The sequence below is a fragment of the Pantherophis guttatus genome, chromosome 2 (assembly GCF_059756535.1).
Source record: "Pantherophis guttatus breed Tessera chromosome 2, ASM5975653v1, whole genome shotgun sequence".
Taxonomy (NCBI): domain Eukaryota; kingdom Metazoa; phylum Chordata; class Lepidosauria; order Squamata; family Colubridae; genus Pantherophis; species Pantherophis guttatus.
Genome location: NC_142064.1, coordinates 191,837,710 through 191,854,547, shown reverse-complemented (window position 1 = coordinate 191,854,547; position 16,838 = coordinate 191,837,710). Strand labels below are relative to the sequence as shown.

At 37.0% G+C, this 16,838-nt stretch overlaps 1 protein-coding gene across 1 annotated transcript in view; it reads left to right on the top strand.

Moving 5' to 3' along the window:
- Positions 1-14,794: 14,794 nt before the first annotated feature.
- The window catches only part of VDAC1 (voltage dependent anion channel 1), a 54,481-nt gene continuing 52,437 nt past the window's right edge, over positions 14,795-16,838 (top strand). Inside the window, exon 1 of the mRNA XM_087887436.1 lies at positions 14,795-14,888. The gene's annotated coding sequence lies outside the window, so the exon portion shown is untranslated. The remainder of the gene's footprint in view (positions 14,889-16,838) is intronic.

The window sequence follows — 16,838 nt, the reverse complement described above, 5'->3', positions numbered from 1 at the left end:
TATGTAGGAAGGGTTTCAGAAAGATAGCAATTGTATCAGAATCACTCATTTTTGTAGAAGACAGTTGTCAACTCTTTGAAGAAAGAGTTATTCTCCATCTTCTAGTACATGTTCCAAATTTTACACCTCTTTGAAATTTGTTCTCTCTGAGCAGAGGTTGAGTAGATACTGATGGGTGACCATCTGTATTAATGTATTAATTGTTTTCTTAAATGCAGTTTTAGGCTTAAATAACACTCTTTCTCCCCAGGAATTAGGCAGTATGAAAATACCAATAAAAATGAACAAATCTCAGAATTGCTATCCAAGCTTCAAGAGGGGAGATTGGCACTAATTGGACATATATCTGTCCCAGTCTGATCTGTTCCTTCTTTATTACTGGTTTAAATATAAATATTAGCTCTCCAGAGCTAATAACACACTCACTTTTTTCTCTTAGATCTCTCTCTCTCTCTCTCTCTCTCTCTCTCTCTCTCTCTCTCTCTCTCTCTCTCTCTCTCTCTCTCTCTCTGTATGTGACTTTCTTGCTTGTTCCAGGTACATTTGTAGGAACATACCAGAGCTTTATTTCCAATAAGATGTCACTGAACTGGATTATCTGAAGGAATTGATTCCCATAATGCTACTGGGTGGTGGGAAAATGAAGAACAGCTGATGACTGTTGACACTGATTGAATGTATATAAAGGGAGAAAATTAGCCCATGGGGAAAATGGCTTGATTAGGAAAAATTCCTTGATGATTTATGAATGACAGATGAAAAATGCTACACTATAAGAAAGGACACACAGGCAGTTATATGACTATCATCTTGTTCTGTGCTTGTCATTCTGAAATAGGTTTTGTGGTGTGTATAATCAAGAAGCAGACCATATGGCAAACTCCTGTAATTGTAAAAAGAATCCAGCTGGTGCTATTCCTATTAGTAGAGATACTTGCCGAGATGGCCACATGTGGAGAAGAGAAGGCAGATGTCATTGCTCACAACGAAGCTGCATAGATGAACAATCATATCCATTATTTGTGATTAGAAATGCGTAAGAGGTTGGGGACAATTCTGGGAGAAAGAATAAATGGGACTTCTGCTTTCTGCTACTGCACCATAAACATAGCCCTAGTTGCAGGAATGTATACGTTGCATGAATTGCCACAGCAACTCTAGCATTTCCCATTTTGCTGGATTAGAGTCTGTCTTCACCCCATTTTCAAACTGACATCCAGATTTAGGAAGCAGCTTGCCTTAATTGTGATTTGCCTTCAGAAGTTGTGAGTGCTCCATCACTGGAGGTTTTTAACAAGAGATTGGACAACCATTTATTTGAAATGGTGTAAAGTCTCTTGCTTGAGCAGGGAATTGGACTAGAAGATGTCCAAAGTCCTTTCCAATTCTGTAATTCTGTTGTTGTGCTTTGGCTGGATCCATGATGACTTAAACAATTTGAATAAGATATCGGTAAGTGAGACTAAATATGTTATGCCGTATGCCAACTCTTTGGAATGCCTTACATATGTTGTCAAATTATTGGGCTAGGACTGAGGGGACCCTATTTAAGTCCCAACTTATACAAATTCATTTGATGACTGTCTCTCACTCCAACCTACTTAACTTGAATGTTGGTAGAAAACTATAAACCAAGAAAGAAACTGAACATGCTTTTCAAAGGCTAATAAAAGTGTGCCATAACATATCGTGTTCCCCAGTTTCTCCTCAATATGGGCAATTTCATACCAATATTTTTATAACAATTTAGAACCAGGTCTGGACGTGGTTGTTTAAAAAAAACTATATTCTTTTGTAGATGAATTGATTCATTTCTGACTCTATCCTAGTTTATCAAAACTGAAACAAGGCTGTTTTTTTCCTTGGAATTACTGCAACTCTGCAGACCTCAGGGGGGCCCCGTTTTCCTATTGACGGGAAATCTTCTCACATCTGGATATTTGACTTCAAGTCAAATGTCACCTTTATCTCTGAATTTCACTGCCTGGTTATAGAGCTTGACTTTTCCTATATGTCTGTTGTTTAGAAGTTATCCTCTGTTCCTTCAATCCCTGCCTCATAATAGCATGCAACCTTGATTACAGCTATTGGGAAATGCATCTAGTTATAACATTTCTGATATACTGTAATTGCACAGCTCATAGGAACTTCTAAATTTAACAGAAAAATGGTTGCAGGGCAGCCAGGAATTATTTGGAGGGTATTATATACGTACTGAAAAATGATGGATAAGTGAGATACCAGCAATTTATTTTATCTATCTGTTTGTTGTATAGAAAAGGTTTGGACTTTGCCACTCCGTGAAGAGTAGTATTGCAAGGAGAAGAATTTTAATTGTTTGACATTTTTTTATAAGTAGACCTTGACTTATGACAACTAAGACCAGAATTTCTGTTTGTTAGACAAGTTGGTTAAGTGAATCACATGATTGTTCCCCCATTGACTTTGCTTGTCCGAACTCAACTGGGAAGGTTGCGAACGGTTATCACATGACCCTGAAACATTGCAACCATCGTAAATACATGCTGATTGTCAAGCATCCAAAATTTAATCATGTGATCATGGGGATGTTGCAATGGTTGTAAATACGAGGATTGGTCATAAGAGAGCTGAAGAAGCTTCTTGGATGAGAAGCAAAACGCCTTCCAAAAAACCCAAAAAAGTCCAGTTGCCTCTTGAAAAAGTGCCTTTGGGACAACCATGACCTGGATGACTGAGAATCCCCATAGACTGGTCATAAGTAACTTTTTTCAGTGCCATTGTGACTTTGTATGGTCACTAAATGCAGGGGTGGACAATTGGGAGTTGAAGTCCACAGGTTGTAAAAGAGCCACAATTGCCCACCCCTGACTAAATGAAAGATTGTAAGTAAAGGGCTTTACAGTCTCCTATTAATCTACTTGAAGGAAAGAAGGTAACCATTGATTGCTCATGGTGATCTCTGTGTTTTTTGATTGGCAAAAAACCAATTTTTTGGGGGGGTGTCCAAACACTAGCAGAGAGGAAGTTCCCTTTTGTAGCTATTCAGTGACACTTTTACTTTCTTTTCTATTTCACTGAAATACATCTGTTGTCAACCATCACTTTCCCACATCCTGCCAAACTCTTATGGGAATAAAGTTGAAAAACCCTAACCCTAACCCTAACCAAACAGCTTTCTTTTACAGGAAATAACAACAACAACAACAACAACAACAACAACAATAACAACACGTTACTCTTCATGGAGCAGGTTTTTCTGACAGGAAGGAATTTATTGAATCTTGAGGTTTAAGAGAATCACTGAAACGGTCTACCAGATCTTAGGAGGATGCTTATTTATCTATTTATTTAAACATCTTCCATATAACTTCCCATTAGTACGAGTGTCCAAAAATGCTTACAATGACAAAATGCAATTAAAAACATAAGGCTAAAACAATAAAATGCAAAATAAGACATTTTAAAAAACACAATAAAAGTGCAAAATCAAAACAAGATTTACACAGCAACAGCAAATAAAAGCCTGAATAAAGAACTGCAAATCACAGCAACATTAACATTGTCAAACGGCCTGGGAAAATAAAAGTGGCACCACAAAGGGTAGTGCCTCACTGGGGAAAACATTCCAAAGTGGAGAGGCTGCCAACCTCTAAAAAGTCTACTTACATATAGCTTTTTTTCACACTCCAGCATAGGAAAGTTACCAAAGCAAGCTTCTGAAGATGACCTTGGGGGTCATCTTACATAACACTTGCACCACTTCAGTCGCTGCTTCTCCATACTTTTGGGTGCCAGCCTTCCTTAGCTTGCTGCTCTCCCCGTATGTTAGAATTTATGACTCCCAGATTCCTGTCATATCTGAAAGGTCCCTGCCAGGTTCATTTATTTAGGGGCCTTGAGGAATGTAATAGAGACCCCTAAGCAGGGAAGATATTTCAAAGTGAACAAGTACTGGAACTGATCAAAAGATAAGGTGATGTAGAAGCTGTGTGTGATGGCAGAAGTTACAGGAATTTAGAGAAGAGAGTCATCTACAACAGAGGACCAGCAACCCTCTCTGCAGTTGCCAGAAAGCCACATTGATGATGTCGCAATCCCATCAGCTCATTGTGAAGTTTTCAGAGTTAAGAATTAAGGAAAAATATGTAAATTCAAGAGTCTGTCAAGAGTCAGTCTGATAATTGAAATCTATGGTTGTCTGTTAATAACTAAACCATAGTGTTCTCTGATTGTAACTTTCTGGTGGGATTTTAGGTTACTGGAAGATATTAAATTAATTTCAAAAAGCCCATCATGTACTTTAAAAATAAGAACATCAAGTTTCAGAATGAAACCCTTGCAGTTTCTCATTCAGCCCAATTAGTTTGATGACTCTGTAGGAAATGAAGAGCTATCTCATCATTGAGAAATGCCTTTGCTGTTTGGGAAATCAACTCCTGATGTAAAATTTGTTCCATGCTAGTGGGGATGATTTAAATAAACATAGAGCTAATATCAGATTAATCTCGTGCCTGAAAGAGAGAGACTTATGTCTGACGAGAAGTTCCTAGTCACAGATTCATTATTTGATGTTCTTACAAAATAATAAAAGAAAAAAACTGAGGCATTACACGATCTGACATCCTCCTCTTGTCCAGTTAGCTTGCAGAAAAAAAATCAATGATAGTGGTAGCTTCTCAGATATGAACTCCAGCTGAATTTTTTAAATTAATTTCTGAAGGTTCTTAATATATATGAGTTGATCAGGTAAACTAATCACACATTGATATGATGTCCTCCTTTGCTCCCTCCTTCTTTCTCTTCTTCGTTGGAATTGCCAAGAATTTAAGGTGAAATGTTTAATACAATATACAAACAACATTGTCTGAATAATAAATCCAAAGATAAATAGGCTTTGTTCTTTGTTTCTACAAGAAACACATCAACTCTCATACAGACTACAGATGATTGCTAAAATTGTTCCTGGACTATGCTATTGTTAACCATATTTTTTATTTTTAAAAAAATCTTATTATGTGCAATAGGAGCATAATAGAGGAAAGGTTCATATTCTTTGGCAATGTATACATGTGACATACATATGATATTGTACCTAGCATGGTGTGGTATCATATAGGAAAGTTTTGCTAATTGTAGAAACTATATTTCCATTTTGTGCAAATCAAACTAGGCCAATAGTTCTCTCAATCATTCTCATGACTTTTATAAACAAATCCTATGATTCTGGATGGTTTCAATACTTATACTAAAAAAAAATTACCAGAAACTAGCAGGTGTTTAGAAATTTCAGATAATGAAACAATAATAACACCAGCATGAAGATGCCCTCCATGAAGGGCGCTAACTGTCAAAAGCCTGCTTTAAAAGGCAGGTTTTTAGTACCTTCTTGGATGAGGAGCCTAAATGTATTTTTGGAGGTTGCATATTCCATAGGATACAAGCTTGTATCTCACCCTAATTATTTTCATATTGGATATAATCAGCTTGGATGTCTATGGAAATCTTCAGTCATCCAGGTCATGGTTGTCCCAAAGGTGTTATTTTCAAGAGGCAATTGGACTTTCTGGTTTTTCTTTGAAGACGTTTTGCTTCTCATCTCAGAGCTGAAGAAGCTTCTTGGATGAGAAGCAAAATGTCTTCAAAGAAAAACAAGAAAGTCCAGTTGCCTCTTGAAAATAACACCTTTGGGACAATCAACTTGAATATAATTATCTACTTACCCATTCACCCACTGAAAAGAGCAAAAGGTTTTCTGATTTGTTTTATGTCTTTACATTTCAAACTAGACAAACAGAACTTTTATCAAGCCCTCCCTGGATGTCTTCATAGGAAAGTCACAATAATGTTGGATATTCAGTGTAACTATGTCTCTTGAGAAAATCGTTGAGAGATTGCTCAATGGAAGCTCGAATCATGCAACTTGGGTATTTTGGACCCATAATACAGAAGCAAGAGTTTTTTAGAGAAGAACCTGATGTTTGGAAAAATGGAAGGCAATAAAAAAAAAGAGGTTGGTAGAAGACAAGATGGCTAAATGCTATTAGTGGTATCAGTAGCATGAGTTTATAAGAATTCTAAGAAATAGTTGCTGTTAGATAGTCCTAATTACTTTAAAGAAGTGATGAAACAGATCAATTTTTGAGAATTATGTCTAGTCTAATTGGCAGACGTTTCTAGGGACCAACGAGCAATAAGACTTTGGGTTAGCTGATTTATCTGAAGCTTAGATTTAGGAAATTAGGGTTCCGGGACACCTTGTCATTCTGCATTTGAAATAATCGGGTTTTCCCAAGAGAGAAAGCTGGTTTGAAATGTAAGGACATGAAACAAATCAGAAAACCCTTTGCTCATTCTGGGTTCTCTCTTTTCAGTGTGTGACTGGGTAAACAGCTGATTATATCCAAGACTTGGATTTCTCCCTCAAATACTAGCTCATTAACTAAATGGCAACAATTATTTTCATGACACCTTGTCAGGCTTTAGATTTGGAAAAAAAAACATATATAGTGTGTTTTTAATTCTTAATGTACATTAGGGACATTCCATATTTTGCATCAGTGTATTTGACTGATACTGAATGTTCAGTTCCTTGCAATTAAAAAATAATAATGATACTTTGCTATTTAATTAGTGTATTTTCTACCTTATGCCTGATCTGCTTTGCACAATTTTTGTGGTGATTGTCAGTTTTATGACCATCTTCTAAGTTATTGATTGCGCTTTATTGACTTTTTAAAAAAACAATGGTAAGAATACTTAACTGGAGTATGAGTTCACTGAACATGTTTTATGAAATGGATGAGATTTTGCATTTTGTTTCACATGATTTATAATCAAAGTAGGCAAATCCATTCAAAATTAAACAGCAAAATTTTCTTAGGGAAAACCTTTTGTATGCCCTCATATGCTTCTTTGTATTTAATATAATCTAAAGAATTTTTTTTAAAAAATACATTGTTTCATGGAATAAACTTGCATTTAGTGTTAAGGTGTCATTCTCAATGTTACAAAAATTCCCTCTCAGTATACAATTATATCATACTATCATGCTCAGAGTAAACCCCCTAAATTCACATGTTTTTGAGTAAAGAATGACAAAATAGTTCAGAAAGAGGAATCAGGCAATTGTTTATGACTAGCTGAAAGTTTCAGACCATTATAGAAAGTGGTCTTAAGAAAGATGTAAAATCCATGTATGTGCAGGTGAGATCTCTGTGAAAATGAAAGCTAGAACAAAAACTCAAAGCTAGAACAAAAACTCAGCCTATATATGTGTGTGTGTGTGTGTGTGTGTGTGTGTGAAACAATAAAAACAACAAAAAAACAAATACATACAATAGCCAAGATAGTTAACCTACTAATAGTAAAATCAAGTAACAAGGCCCTTAACACCTTTTGAGTCCCAAGCCTGGGTACACAACCATATTTTGAAAGCCTTGTGAAAGACCAACAGGGTTGGGACCATTCTAATCTCTGACGGGATAATATTCCATAAGGCAGGAAAAACCTGTCTTTTAGTTCCCACCATACAACACTCTTTGGCTAAGAGGATCTGCATCATGCCCAATCTGCTGGACAAGTAGAGACTATTGGAAAAAGATGGTCAGTTAGATAGCCTTTTCAAACCAGAGTTTACCAACTATACCTAGAAATGCACTGGCTTAATGTTTCCCTTTGCTTCTGTCTCTCCAGATTGCTTCACATGGGGCAAACACACACACACACACACACACACATACACACCCCAAAGTAGCCTAACTATGTGATATCGTGCAAAACCCACCATTAAAAGACAAGATGTGCTAGATGTGAAATAATTGAAAACACTGATGGGGCGTGTACCATGAACACATGGGATCTGAAATTAGTAGTTTGTCATTTAATTAGACTAAAACTTTTAGCATCTATTTGAAAAATAATCTTCTGCTGGGATTGGGTGGATTAATATTATGAAGCCAAGTTAAAAGCCCTAGTTGTGGAAACTTTTGGTTGGTGGTCCATTTTCTTTGTTTTGTCAGTTCCCATTGAACATCTGTTTTGAAGAAAAATTAAGTGCACAAGTGGCTATAAACCAAACTATTTTCATGATGTCAACATTGAACATTTTCTGTTTTCTATATATTAAAGAATTATAAAGCTGTTTTAGGGTGGAAATGCTAACCCATATACAGTAACAGCAACAAAGGACTAAAGATATTCCAGCTGAAGTAGAGATGTCAACTTGTCAACAATATCAACTTTGTATAAAGGAACTGTTTTAGGAAGAGACCACAGAGTACTATGGTAAATTGAACAATACTGAGAAATAGTTTTGGGTGGAAAATCTGTTTACCCATATATCTGCATGTTTTGGGACAAAGGTTAGACCAGCTGTTTAAACGGCTTACAATTTTAAAACTATAAATTAGTTAAAACAATTAATGACAATAAAAACAACCAAAAATAAATAGCTAACCAGGTAAAAGTAAAGTCAGGAATGGGGCCCTTAAGCCTCAGGCCTAGGTATACAGCCATGTTTTTAAAGCCTGGTGAAAAGCATGTTCCTTCTCTTGTCCCTTAAGGTTGACCCTTAGTCAGTGGTGAAATTCAAATATTTTTACTACTGGTTCTGTGGGTGTGGCTTGGTGGGCATGGTGTGGCTTAGTGCACGTGGCTTGGTGGGTGTGGCAGGGGAAGGATACTGCAAAATCTCCATTCCCACCCCACTCTGGGACCAGCCAGAGGTGGTATTTGCCGATTCTCCGAACTACTCAAAATTTCTGCTACCAGTTCTCCAGAACCTGTCAGAACCTGCTGGATTTCATCCCTGCCCTTAGTTTTCTTCTCTTGTCTCTTAAATGGTCTTTTAGTTTCCTTCCCTTATCTCTTTGATTCCTTCTCTTGTCCCTTAATTCAAAAGCTTAAAAAACATCAATCATATGTGTGTGCGCACATGCATGTCCCTCCCCCCCCCCGCAATACTTCATGACAGAGCTTGCATCCCCGGTTCAGTTCCCAAAAACTCATTTGTAGTAAAGGATATGGATATCTTCCTGATGCTCTTGAAAGTTGCTGCCAAATATTTGATTTATGTAAAGGAGTTCTCTATGGTAATGTGATTGATTGTGAACTTACTTGATAATTAGAATGCAAATGTAATAAAATGTACTTAAATATGATCTCATAAAACTACTGTATCATTTACTTCTAGAGCAAATGCTAGAACTGAGCACTCATCCAAGAACAATCATTTGAATATCTCTTTTTCATCTCAATCAATCAGAATAGAGCTGGAAGGTACCTTGGAGGTCTTCTAGTCCAGCCCCCTGCTCAAGCAAGAGACCCCATACCATTTCAGACAAGTGGCTGATCCAGCCTCTTCTTAAAAACCTCTAGTGATGAAGTGATCTCCCTCTCATACTTTTTTTTGCCATTGTATACCACTGCTACTATTGTTAGTTTATTAAACTTGTATCCTGCTCAACTCTCAATGATTCATAAAATACACCAATAGTTTTTTTTAAAAAAATACCTCATAAATGGCATCGGACCTGGGTATTTGTGAGACCGCCTTCTGCCGCCGATAGCCTCCCACCGACCAGTACGCTCCCACAGAGAGGGACTCCTCAGGGTGCCGTCAGCCAGGCAATGTCGGCTGGCGACCCCCAGGGGGAGGGCCTTCTCTGTGGCAGCACCTGCCCTCTGGAATGATTTGCCCCCGGAGATACGAAGGATACCAGATCTCCGGGCCTTTCGCCGTGCCCTAAAAACTTTTCTTTTTCATCAAGCAGGGCTGGCGTGAACCCCCCGCCCCTTTTTAGTTCTTTTTAGCTTTTTAAGTGTAAATTGGGTTTTAATTGGATTGTATTAAATTGTGGGCCAAAGCTGTATAATTCTTTTAATTGATTTTAAATTTTGTATTGGTATGTTTTTTATCCTTGGCTGTGCACCGCCCTGAGTCCAATAGGAGAAGGACGGTATATAAACTGAATTAATAATAATAATAATAATAATAATAATAATAATAATAATAATAATAATAATAATAAAAAATAAAGGAAAAAATATAGCAAAGACAATAAAGAGAGAGATCTCATTCTCCCTCGTTGAAAGCCTGGGTGAATAGCTAGGTCTATTAAATAACAGCAACAGTGGGGGACCATCAGGATCTCTGGGGAAACATTATTTCAGAGGGCAGGTGCTGCTTCAGAGAAGATGCACTTCTGGGGCCCTGATAGAATGAATGTATGTGATGAACTTCAGTATGTTACCACAAGTCAAAAAAGAGTTTATCTCTATAGCCACCATCCACTTCACAATGGCAGAAAACACCAAAAACAAAGAGGACAGCAGCATGGGGACAATACCATCACCCAAGAAGAAAGAAATAATTCTTAGATTATTTTTTTTCTAAAAAATTCTTATCTCAATTTTCACTAGATAAGCAGATTTGTCTGGAAAACATCGTTGTGAATAAAACCAGAACTGGGTACTGTACCCAGAAATAGGCTAAAAGCAAAAGTAGCAGGGGTGCTATCCAACAGGTTCTGACAGGTTCTGGAGAACCGGGAGCGGAAATTTTGACTAGTTTGAAGAACTGGCAAATACCACCTCTGGCTGGCCCCAGAGTGGGGTGGGAATGGAGATTTTGCAATATCCTTCCCCCAGGGGATTTTGGTGGGCGTCTGCCATGCCCACCAAGCCACAATCACACCACGCCCACCAAGCCACGTCCACAGAACCAGTAGTAAAAAAAAAATGAATTCCACCACTGAAAAGTAGGTATTGTCAGGGTAATATCTCTATTATTAATTGGGTATGAAAATGCTGCTGAAAATTCTGAAAGCATTTCTATTTTGTTTTGCTAAAAAAAACAACAACCAGTGTGACTAATAGTGAAGGTGTTGGATTAAGGCTGGGAAGACCCAGATTCAAGTTTTCTCTCATTCACTGAAACTCACTGCACAACTTTTGTGCCAGATGCTTTCTCTCAGCCCTATCTATCTCATAATGATATTGTTGTGGGGAATAATGTAAAGAGAGATCTCCAGCTGAATCTCACAGAGCTTGTAGAATAAAAATGGGATAGAAATCTAACCACTACCACCAACATGTGATTAAAGTCTTGTAATATTTTGAAAACTGAAGCAACAAGATGCTGAACTGAAAGAGCCAGCTAGATTTTGGATTAGGTTTGTGCCTTAGAATACTATCAATCTACCAATTTTAATTTGGAGAGGGAAGAGGGCTATAACAACAAGAGTCTCAGGTTCAAATTATGGAGTATACTACATGAGGATTAGTTCATTGGCTGAAGATGACAATGCTGAAGACTTTTTATAAGTTAATACAAAGGTGGCATGTTGATTCGCTAGTTGAAAATGAAGAATAGCCCAATTAAAAATTAAATACTAAACATTAAATACATACATAAATATATACACATACACTTTATTGTGAAACAGAGCTACTTGAAATTCAGAAATTCAGACCTGCAATGTAACCTTTTCATTTTAGCCACTTAGCTGGAAGGGTTTTTCATTAAATAGAATACCAATATGTTTTACTGAGTTGATATATAATATTTTTTTCCATGATCAGCACCTATAAAGTGTTGGAGGGGCCATGAGCTAAAGGCAAAAGCTGAAACTGCTTTCTGTTGCTGTACATCTCCATCATCATAATCAACAACCGCTTGATTCTATATTTATTTATTTATTTATTTATTTATTTATTTATTTATTTATTTATTTATTTATTTATTTATTTATTAAATTTTTATACTGCCCTTCTCCTGAAGGACTCCGGGTGGTGTACAGCCATATTAAAACCACATATACCTACAAAATTTAAAAACAGTTTAAAATATATTAGAAATTTGGCCCTTATACTAAAAACTACAAACACCCGATTAAAATTCATTTTCTAAGCCAGCCCAGCCTGTTGAAACAATAGAGTCTTAAGGGCACAGCGAAAGGTATGTAGGTCGGGGATCATGTGCATCTCCGGGGGCAATTCATTCCAGAGGGCAGGTGCCCCCACAGAGAAGGTTCTCACCCTGGGTGTCGCCAGTCGACATTGTTTGACCGACGGCACCTTGAGGAGTCCCTCTCTTGGGAGCGTATTAGCTGGTGGGAGGCTATCGTTGGCAGAAGGCGATCTCGTACATTTAGAAGAAGATTAAGTGCCTCCTAGAGCACCAGATACCCAAAGCACTAATTTTCAGGAAAAAAAATGAAAGGGAGGAAGACCTGTCTTATTTCCTAAACCTGAAGTAGTGTTACTCTTTTAAGCTTCTACTTACACTGAGACTTAGCTTTCAAAACAATTTTTTAAAAAAATATCATAAACTTCTGAACAGAGTATTTTCCATTTGCAGAAAAGTTTATTTTATACTTTTTATTTTATTGATAATATTTCCAAACATCACCAACTTCTTTCCGACAAATGATGAAAGTTCTAATTTTATTCTTTAAAAAGTTTTTTTTCTAAATCTACTCTAGACAAATGAAATTTGTGGCTTTCACTTCTTATTTTTAACACACAAAAAAAAATAATTACCTCTATTAGGTGTCTTCTTAGTATTTTTTTACAATAACCGCAACAACAACAACAAAACAACAAAACAAAACAAAAACCTATAACATAGCAGGAAGATGTGGATGCAAGGGTGGAGTTCGGAAAGCATTCTAGAAAAACAAACTAACCACAACTGAAAAACATAATTTTCACCCAGGTAGGTGAAATAAACAGAATGGTTTCTGGCCAATTAGTAGTGGTTCATATTGAGCTGATAAACAAATTGCTCCCTTGAAGTTTCTCTACCAAGTCATGTGCAGAAAATAAGACACTTTTGGGGAAACCACTTCTGAGTTTGGTGGAGACATTCTAAACTTATACTGAAGGAGAAATACTTGTAAAACTGTTTGCATTTCCTAGAAAGGTCTTCCTGGAATGGATAATGTGACAGTTATTTTTTTCCCTTTGGTTCCTTAACTATATTTCTATACTCACCCATATTGTACTTAGAATATCTGCAGAGAAAAAGAGATTGACTGAATTCGTATTGCACTAAGCTGAAATCAAACCACATTATGATTTACCATGATGTACATACCGAGCCACAGGCCTTCAAGCCAGCAGGCATATAACACACACACACACACTCATACACATTCACTGCCTTATTTTATTCATTTAATTTCTGTGTCAGTATTCACATATGCCTTATCTTTATAGATTTTGTTAGAACAGGAATAGATATGTAGCTTATACTGGCTGACTTGAAAGCAGTATACAACTGTTTGCAGTATCTTCTCCAGGTTAGGTCTTAGGATACCTGGGGTGAACAGTACCACATGCCTGAGGCCTAAAACCACATAGGGATGTATTTCTGTCTTAAACAGGAGAAGAGGGAAAACACACTCCCCAAGGTGTCTGGGTTTGGGTTGTTTTCAGTCTGCCAGATACCTCTTGTGTCAAGGAGGTATCTGAACTTTTTGTTAGTTTTAACACTTGGAACTCAGAGTTCATATAGTTCTAGAACTTAATCTTAACTTTATACCCCAGGCACTTGTCACTATCTACTTTATCTTGCAATAATGTTGTCATTGCCGAAATAGGTGTTTCAGCAACTCTGAATTTGAGAGATTCCCTGACAAAGAATGATATGAAGTACTCTAATCTTTTTTTTTTTTTTTTGGTCTATTTACGGTACTTCTAACATTCTGCAAGGACACAAACGAATTGTAAGTCAACAACTACCTGTATCTAATAAAGTTTTTGTCTCTTTCAAGGCTGCAGCATGGTCACGTGATCAAAATTCGACAGCTGGCAACTGACACATATTTATGATGGTTGCAATGTCCCGGGGTCATGTGATCCCTTTTTGTGACCTTCTGACAAGCTACGTCAATGGGGAAGCCAGATTCACTTAACAACTGTGCTACTAATTTAACAACTGAAGTGATTCACTTAACAATTGTGGCAAGAAAGGTCGTAAAATAGGACAAAATTCACTTAAGAACTGTCTTGTTAGCAACAGAAAATTTGAGGCTGAGTTGTGGTTGTAAGTCAAGGACTATAATTAATACAACTGGGCAAGGGAGCAAACTATGTCTTCCCGTCAAAAATGGAGAAAACCAAAACCGGCAACAAGGATTCAGCACAATACTTAAACTGCTGAGAAAATATCTTAGAAATGTGAAGTCAGAATATAATATAATAGATTAGAATACTTAGGATAATTAGGATAGTATAATCAATAGAACTCTAAACACTGCAAGAGTTTTGTACAACCACCTTGAATAATAGATGCACATGAACTGGGAAAACCCTAATTTACAGCTCGGCTATTACGTTACAGTACAGTGGGAAAAATCATCCTTATTCTAAGCTGATGAAATAAACTTGAAATGTTCAGTTTCGTTATGTGCAATACAAATTTGGGAAATACTTCCTATGATCAACTTCATATCTCCAGTTCACACATTTAGTTTTGTAGGCAGCTTAAAAATTCCTGAATTATACTTTTTAAATGTAAATAATTAATAAATAATTTTTGTATCATGCCATACAGAAGAATTCAAATAATAAAAAATTAAACTGCCAGAACTTGTGGGAAAAGTATGAAAAGAAAGAGAAAAAGGTCTTGGAGTTAGAATGGTGACAAATAGCACTCAAATGCTGAAACATCTTTGAAAAATAATTGTTGCTATTGAGAGTTGTTTTGTGCATTTTTTTTTACTCCCAAAATCATTTTTCTTGCAGCCAATAAGATTTTGTTGGAAGAAAAATCTAGTCCGGTTGCAAGCCAGGAGAAAGGTGCTGGAAATAAAACTGAGGCTGACTGCAAGGAAAGGTTTATTTGGTTTTCAGAAACTTGAGGACAGCAGAAATGTTTCTGGGATGGCTAACTAAATGGCTGAGTGAGTAGATGGATCTTTATAGGGTGATTGAGATGCTCTAGGGGGTTGTGCAATGTAGTGAGCCTTGTGTCTTTTGCTATTCTAATGGTGGTGGTTAAATCCTATTATGTCCTAAAGGTCATGTCCTGTCCTTAGAATTTGGGGGGGGGGGGAGGATGTAAATTGGTATGGATTCCTCCTCTGATTCAGAAAGAATTGCTGAACCAGGGGAATATCATGACCATTAGCCAGGGTGACTGACAGGAGATGGATGGACCCTGGTTGGCGCTCCTGCAGTAGATGGCTGTATGCTGAGAAAAAGATAGGATTTGCACTCCTGGTTGCCAGTCTTTTTGCAGTCACAACTGCATCTCTTTAGGTTTCTGTAATACTAACATTGTCACTGAAGGCTTTTAAGAAGAGACTGGACAGCCACTTGTCTGAAATTGAATAGGGTCTCCTGCTCAAGCTAGAAGACCTCCAAGGTCCCTTCCAACTCTGTTAGCCTGTTATTCTGTTATTTTTAGTTCCAGCCTGGGGAAACTGTGGCTGTAGATGTTTTGTTTATGAATAGAATGCTCAGCCTTTCTGAACGGATACAAAATCTGCATTCCTAAAGACCAGTCTCTTCTGCTTGAGGCTGTTTTACTATGCAGGGCAGGATAACTGGGGCTGCTTTCTGCCTTTAAAAGCATGTTTCTCTATTTGTCCTTTGGGGAAATATTCTATCCCACCTCTTTTTAATATTAAGAATAAAGAATATTTTCATTGGGGGGGGTGACTTCCTACAATTTGAAACAAATTCAGGGCTTGTGTGGCTTGATGTCACTTGACCCAGTGTTAACATGTGGTCAGAACTGGCAAAGAGAGGATTTTTTTCTTGGCAAACAATGATCTTGTAGTGATTCAAACCCATGTAATATTTTAAAGCTATGCTTGCTCAAATTGAAGTCTTTTCATGAAAGGGCACATTAAGCAACTTCTTCCTTCCAAGGGGGAAAAATATTGTTCTCAAAACTTGACACAGAACTAAAATGAACTTGACACTAGGAAGTAGGAAGCAGGAAGGACATGAGATTGTCTTGACATTTCTTTCTTTGGAAGCTGCTGCCTGGACTGCAAATTTGACTGGGGAACTGGTCCTGAGTGTTTAGTAGTTCTCCTTTATCACACAAGCAAAGCTGCAGCTTCTCTCTGAGATTTCTATGGGTCTCTATCCCCGTGTGAGGCTAACAACAGCTGGGGACAATTGAGTTTGAAGAAATGACATGGAAAAAAAAATTAATACGACTCCTCTGGCACTGCACTGCTTCCCCCATCAAATTAACCCTCTCCCACAGTTGCTTTGAAGAAAAACAAAACATCTGTTTTGCCTTCAGGAGTAATAAAATTTTATAAAGTAGCACCATTATGTATGCATGCATGAAAAAGTGATCTTCCAGAAGATGGTATCAGCAAATAGACGTAAGGGGATATGGAGCAGAGTAATGAAACCTAATCCCAATGTAAATATAATTACCAGTAGAACAATATATAAGTATTTATCCAAGTTATTATGCCCATTGGAAGATAAAAGGATGTTGAATTTCAGGAAGGATGGTTGTTCTCTCTTTTATCTAAAAAAAAAAAAAAAAAAAAAGGAGCTTGAGGTCTTTGAGTGTTGCATTCAAAGATCTGAAAAACTCCAAGGGCTGTTTTAAATGTTTATGGAATAGTTGAAAATACCATGTTTCTCTTTTGCCTCCCTCTCTCCCAAGAGAGTCCACAATTTTTTTACATGATGGATCCATAATAAGCACAATCCTCCATGAGATTCAGGAAAAATATTGGCAAATGTTTGAAAGAATCACTTTACATAAAAATATGGGAGACTCTTTGTATAATAATATTGACATATTTATTTATTTATTTATTTATTTATTTGTTTCCATTTATATACCGCCCTTCTCCAATAGGACTCAGGGCAGTGAA